The 6,000-nt window shown below is 45.1% G+C and overlaps 4 non-coding genes and 1 pseudogene across 4 annotated transcripts; 1 reads left to right on the forward strand and 4 right to left on the reverse strand.

Moving 5' to 3' along the window:
• Nucleotides 1-45: 45 nt before the first annotated feature.
• On the reverse strand, nucleotides 46-154 carry LOC138219102 (5S ribosomal RNA; annotated as a pseudogene).
• A 535-nt stretch (nucleotides 155-689) lies between these two features.
• Nucleotides 690-808, reverse strand: LOC138216360 (5S ribosomal RNA). Its single transcript, XR_011180072.1, has one exon. It is a non-coding gene; the product is annotated as a 5S ribosomal RNA (ribosomal RNA).
• A 3,186-nt stretch (nucleotides 809-3,994) lies between these two features.
• Nucleotides 3,995-4,159, forward strand: LOC138243609 (U1 spliceosomal RNA). The gene has a single exon (XR_011192264.1). It is a non-coding gene; the product is annotated as a U1 spliceosomal RNA (small nuclear RNA).
• A 1,383-nt stretch (nucleotides 4,160-5,542) lies between these two features.
• trnav-aac (transfer RNA valine (anticodon AAC)) lies at nucleotides 5,543-5,615 on the reverse strand. Its single transcript has one exon. It is a non-coding gene; the product is annotated as a tRNA-Val (tRNA).
• Nucleotides 5,616-5,724: 109 nt separating this feature from the next.
• On the reverse strand, nucleotides 5,725-5,797 carry trnaf-gaa (transfer RNA phenylalanine (anticodon GAA)). Its single transcript has one exon. It is a non-coding gene; the product is annotated as a tRNA-Phe (tRNA).
• Nucleotides 5,798-6,000: the final 203 nt, after the last annotated feature.

Here is a 6,000-nt window from a genome sequence, read left to right on the forward strand (position 1 = left end):
GGGAATGAGCGAGCGAGCGGGGATAGGGCGCCTCCTGCGCTTAAAAGCTTACAGCACCTGGTATTCCCAGGCGGTCTCCCATCCAAGTACTAACCAGGCCCATCCCTGTTTAGCTTCCGCGATCAGGCGTGCTCAAGGGGGTGTGGCCGTAAGCGAGAGCAAGGCTCGCTGGCACCCTTCTTATTGAGAGGACAGCTCCGTCACCTCTTACGACGCTGCTTTTTTTCCCTTGCGTTTTTCTCTTCTTCCCACGTTCTCTCTCTTCACTGCCTTCGTCCCCGCTCTTTTTCACTTCAGCCTTTCACTCTTGCTTCCTTCCAATGAGGACGGAGCTGCGGGAGAAAGGGCGCTATAGAGGATCGCTGTGGAGAGCTGCTGCTGTGCTTTGACATCTGAGCTCTTTTGAAAACGATCTCAATACAATTCTGAAAAACGCGACTCTCCGAACGCCAGCCGAACAAGTCTCCACAGCCGAAGCGCTGTGTCTCTTTTCAGCTGGCGATAAACCTTTCCTCGATCCTTTGCGGACTTGTTAAACTGTTCATGATCAGAATAAAAAACGCTCACGCTAATACACAAGCACCCGTGTCTCGCCAAAGCTGACAAATAAACAGACGGACATGCCGCACTGCACGTGTGAACAGGGGAATGAGCGAGCGAGCGGGGATAGGGCGCCTCCTGCGCTTAAAAGCTTACAGCCCCTGGTATTCCCAGGCGGTCTCCCATCCAAGTACTAACCAGGCCCATCCCTGTTTAGCTTCCGAGATCAGACGAGATCAGGCGTGCTCAAGGGGGTGTGGCCGTAAGCGAGAGCAAGGATCGCTGGCACCCTTCTTATTGAGAGGACAGCTCCGTCACCTCTTTTACGACGCTGCTTTTCTTCCCTTGCGTTTTTCTCTTCTTCCCACGTTCTCTCTCTTCACTGCCTTCGTCCCCGCTCTATTTCACTTCAGCCTTTCACTCTTGCTTCCTTCCAATGAGGACGGAGCTGCGGGAGAAAGGGCGCTATAGAGGATCGCTGTGGAGAGCTGCTGCTGTGCTTTGACATCTGAGCTCTGTGGAAAACGATCTCAATACAATTCTGAAAAACGCGACTCCCCGAACGCCAGCCAAACAAGTCTTTAAGTGGAAATCTAATAAGTAAATTGATTCTTAAAATGTAGAGAGCTTTGCAAAGAAATATATTGGGGCTTTTAGATAATATATTTCAAGGATGTAATTGCTGTGCTACAGTACGTGCAGAATTTTAGAAAACAGTGCGTCAACAAAGTACACTGTTTAGGTTACTTTAGAAGACAATGTACCAAAACAATATATGCTGTCTGGGTCGTTAGAATTAGCTGAAAATAACTGATAAGCTTTGAATAACATATCTAGTGCTTCTTCTTTCGCTTTTTGATGTAATCTGTTTTCTCTTAGGGAAAGTGGAAGTTTTAGAATGGACAAAGCGCTGAGCTTTTTTACAGCGCAACGTCTTATGAAAACCCTGTACTGCTTGTAACAAATTGAGTCTCTGGTTGCTCCCAATATTGAAATAAAGACCTTACTCAGGTGAGAACTCTCTCTTGTGGCTTCCTTGATAGTTATATTTCCATGACACCGGTTTTAATGTCTGTAGATTGTATCTTATTTTTATTTTTTGTTTTGTTTCATGTTCATATTATGTGTTTTCACCCAGTTGACTCCAGTTAATAACAGTTCACCCAGTTAATAGCCACTTTTTATTCGCGAAAAACGGGTGATCTTTCTATCTCGTGATCAGCTTAGTATCTTTCTGTAAGTTTTTTTCTTCTTAATTAAACGTTTAAAATACATGAATTTCATAAAGACAACACACGTTTCGAACAGAAAAAAATCATATTCTGTTCTCTTCCTGGTATGTATAACAGATCAGCAGGTCTTATTTTCCCAATTGCTTTTTTCCACTGTATTTATCATAATGGCTAGCCAATGTCCTCTCTTAGCTAGGTTATGTTACTTGTGGATGTGCTTCTGCATTGCGTAGAAGCACATGTATCCATAGAAAGTGTATTATACTACTATTTGAGCTACAGTACATAAAAATAATTATATCGTTATTAATTTCTTTAGGTACGTGATTCCATATTATATTCCCTATTAATCAAATTCTAAAAGTATGCTTTTGTTTACTCCGATAACGAGCACATTCACAGAAAATGTGAATATCTTATGACTTTTCACAAAGTATATAAAGTTAAGATGGTCAGAAGGAGCATGTAAAAACGTTTCCGAAACCTGGTAAAATCTTACTACATGTAAGACTTTGATGCTTAAAATGTTTAGGAAGAAAGTGGAATACTGGTGTGTATTTTTTCTTTAAACTACCAATACCAGCCATATACAGTTTACACTATATGTTTATGTTCCTAAATTAATATAGTTTATGGTGGTGTATCGTGGTTGTAGAGGTTTGATGGGTTTACTGAGACAATTATTAATTGTAGCAGTAATCACGAGGTTGTTCGTTGTGGCTTTTAGAAAATCAATCGTCAGAACAACTAACAACGCACACACACGGGTTCAATACACGAGATACATTTATTCATATAAATTGTGCACCAAACATATACTAGTCTGCCTGGATACGAGCGGCAGACCTTACTGTGAGGGTTATCAATATACAAGGTATATAATCTCGAAGAGATGCCAACACAAAGAGATACACAACAGAGAATATATGTCAATATATATCGTTCGGTTACCAAATCGCTAATCAGTGTTATTACCCACTGTTACTCTAAACTCGGAAGTAAATACATTACTCATGAATTAAATTGATAACAACTTGTGTTGAGGTACAATTGAATTCTCGAGACACAATGTAGAACATGGGGTTTACTTATCCACTGTGTATGGATTTGGAATCTCCCGGCACGAACACCAAGTCACTCTTTTGCCTGGGAAGAAGCTGGTTCGTTCCTGGTCCAGCGCTGCTTCTGAATAAGCTATTCAGGTTGTCGATGAGGGTCCAACTGTAGGCTGCCGTTGATCAAGCGGATCATTCACGTTGGTAGAATTCTGAGTACGTATGGGATCCTCGGCCTCGCGCTTAGAACAAAGTCCAAGTCCCTTTGCAGACAACAGCAGTTGTCACGTGATTGTCTCTGAGGATGCGCGAAAATGGCCAAGGAGAGCCCCGATCTGAGCTTGCGCTCCCTTTTTGACCAAGACATAGATGTGTGCTGATTGGTTGAGAGTTTGGCGGGCATTAGAGACCCACGTGGTATTACCACGCCCTGCCAGTCCCTGATTGGTTGGTCAAGGTGAGATATGAGTCACTTACTCTTGACACTTAGGAATGCAGTCCAGATGTCCATTCGGCACTCCCTAGACAGATAGGCACCAATGGATGACCATTGATCATGATAGCCAGGCTAAGCTAAGTGCATCCCCATCTGGGAGCTGTCCATTATCAAAAGAAAACATCTTAAATCAACCTGCATGAATACTTTCTCTGTGGCTGCACCACAAAGATGGAGGGTGAGATGGGGCCTCATTTAGGACAGAATACCACCGCCTAATTCTGTCTTATTAACAAGCATTGCCGCTACAACGGCATCTCTCCTGTCAAACTTCCTCCTGACATGTTTGACAGGATCTGGGCCGTGGTGAACAGTGGGAAAGACGCCCTGTGGAGAGTGAGGAACATGGGGCTGTTCAAAGGCATCGAGGTCCCAGTCAAGGCAGCAGGTAGCCTGGCCCTGTTCATCACCCGAGAGAACTATTACCTCAGAGATCTGTGGAGAGAAGGGAGGGAGGAAGCAGAAAATCTGTGGGAAATTGAGAGCATAGGTCAATATCTCAAGAAACTGTGAAAAACATTATCATGTTTAAGTAAAGAATGTGATTTGCACCAGAAAAAAATAAATTGTTGCTATATAACTGGTACCGTGTCAAAATGTAATGAGATGGGATTATATATACTGTTTTAAGTATGTATATTAATGTAAAGCTTTCTAATTTGTGATGTCCTGTATTTTTTTGTGAAAAGAAAATAAAGTTCTTAAAAAATCGATTCACCCAGGGCGAGGCTCGGCCATTGCACTCCGGCTGTGCTGACCCCTGCGAATTCCCCAAATGTGGGAATCTCGACTGCATAATTTCTGGTAGTGGGGGACTGCGTTCGCGCTCTCTCCTGATGTGCTTGGTCAAATATCAGATAAGGGAGAGTTAGGACACCATGAGCTGCGATAGGATCCCAGTTCGAAAGGAGTCGATGCCACTGCTGGTTCCCGGTTTCTTTTAGTTAGAGGTCCGGAGAAGCATTTCAAGCTGGTTACACTACTCCTTCCATTCATTCCCTTTTCAAAGTCAGTCGTTTTGCTGTTGTCTGCATTATTTAGGCTGATTATCGAGGTTAGCCTTTATTTGGTCATGGGGGCCTCGGTACTGTATGCTAATTCTCAAGACAGTTTCACCCGTTTTCTGATTGCTAGGTTCTGTACCAGTGCAGACATGTCAAACAGTGAATAGCTGTACCTCTATTGTATCCGTGCTCAATGAATGAAATCAGTATTAAATGAATATATGTATAGTTATACGAAAAACAAGTGGTTTATTGACTCATCTTCATTTGCAGATTTAGAGGCAGCTTCGATATTCGGGGGAGGCATAAAACATGGTGCTGATCTTTGGAAAGCAGGAGGCAAAACTGACACGTTCTCATACAAGGAGCTGAAACCAGGCCACCTGGGTGAAGATCAGGTATCGTAACCGCTAGACCATATGGGAGCATACAGCCATGTTGTGCGTGCGTCATGTAAGCAAACTGTAATTGCTGCCTTCATGACCTGCTTGATGGAGAAAACACACAAGAGAGTTGGCACTCAGAGTGTCGAAGGGTTGATGTATACTAGGGCTCAGTTGAAATGCAGCGTCAGGACTTTTCCGACTAGTGTCACACAAAGAGAGTACATCCTTTCCTACTGGCTGTGTATGTCTCGGTAACTCGCTGTGATCGTATAGTGCTCAGAATTTGTGTTGTGGCCGCAACAACCCCGGTTCGAATCCACATACTGGCAGAATAGGAGGAGTACTGCCTGACTGGATCGTTGATGAACGACAGAGGCCACTCCGACCTCTTCTTGGTTTTCTTCAATGACTTACTAAGGATCTTCTTCACATTCGCCCATGCAGGGGAAGCCAGTTACACCAAAGCAAACGCAGGAAAGTGCATTTCAAGCAGAGACCAGGAGGGACTTGTTTACACCGAGAGTGGTCGGAGAATGGAACAATGCGCCCAGCCCTGTTGCTGGAGCCGATTCTTGATGAGATCTTGGGCTCACTAAGAGGCCCCCGCTGGATGCTAATCTTTCTGTTGTTCTTGCAGGTCCTGCGCTGCTTTTGAGCCGACAGAGCTCGTCCTGGTCTGTCGGCACAGCCCAATTGCAAATGATCGGCTCCACGTACAGAAGGAACGTGCGTTTGGTACAAGAGTGCATGAAGGCACCGGAAACACATTGGGAACAAATGACCGGTCGTTCAAGACCTCTGTGAAGTACAGGAGCGTGCAAAACGAGGCTGCTTCCACCCGGTCTCAAACCGGGGACCTTTCGCGTGTTAGGCGAACGTGATAGCCGCTACACTATGGAAACCTGCAGGGACCGCTGCTGGTGTCTTGCTTGCATTTCGGGCTGAGAAAGGGACGCGTCACTTTAGGCAGGGTGCGCTGGAGAGAGGAACAAAGGGCGCGATGAAACAAAATACCAAAACCCGGGATCAAACCAGGGACCTTTAGATCTTCAGTCTAACGCTCTCCCAACTGAGCTATTTTGGCGGTGCGCAGAGCCCACAGCCACCTGCTCCAGCCTTCCTGTGTTGCGGCATGAGCGCACCAAGAGTAGCGGGAGAGTGTTGCAGGAACGTCACTCTGAAGGAAAGCCACCCAGGTGCGCCCTCTGAGCTCTGTCCAGCGCATCTTCCTCGCATGGACTCCTGCCTGCGAAGGGCAGGAAACAATTAGCAAGAACAGAACGACAC

The sequence above is a fragment of the Lepisosteus oculatus genome, chromosome 14 (genome assembly GCF_040954835.1).
Source record: "Lepisosteus oculatus isolate fLepOcu1 chromosome 14, fLepOcu1.hap2, whole genome shotgun sequence".
NCBI classification, from domain to species: domain Eukaryota; kingdom Metazoa; phylum Chordata; class Actinopteri; order Semionotiformes; family Lepisosteidae; genus Lepisosteus; species Lepisosteus oculatus.